We start from the raw sequence: 301 nt of genomic DNA, 5'->3' as shown, positions 1-301 counted from the left end.
CATCTACAGGGCATAACAGGGCTTAACAGAAGGTGCGAGAGAGGACGGTATGAGGGAGACGAGCGAGCAAAGAGGCTTGTCAGCAGTCACTGACAAATGCACAATTATTTAACTTTTCAATTAGAGTGTAAACACCAGTGCATTCAGTTTATTATATAACGATGAATTTCTTTGGTAGCAATAAGTGAACCAAAGAATCAAAATAGTGTTAATATAATTGCAACAACATAGAAACTGCAGCAATATGAGTAGATGATGACAGGGAGGATTTTCAAAATATTAAATAGGATCAATTGATCCC

This window comes from Penaeus monodon, chromosome 20 (genome assembly GCF_015228065.2).
Source record: "Penaeus monodon isolate SGIC_2016 chromosome 20, NSTDA_Pmon_1, whole genome shotgun sequence".
In the NCBI taxonomy this organism is placed as follows: Eukaryota; Metazoa; Arthropoda; class Malacostraca; order Decapoda; family Penaeidae; genus Penaeus; species Penaeus monodon.
This window is presented reverse-complemented; position numbering follows the sequence as displayed.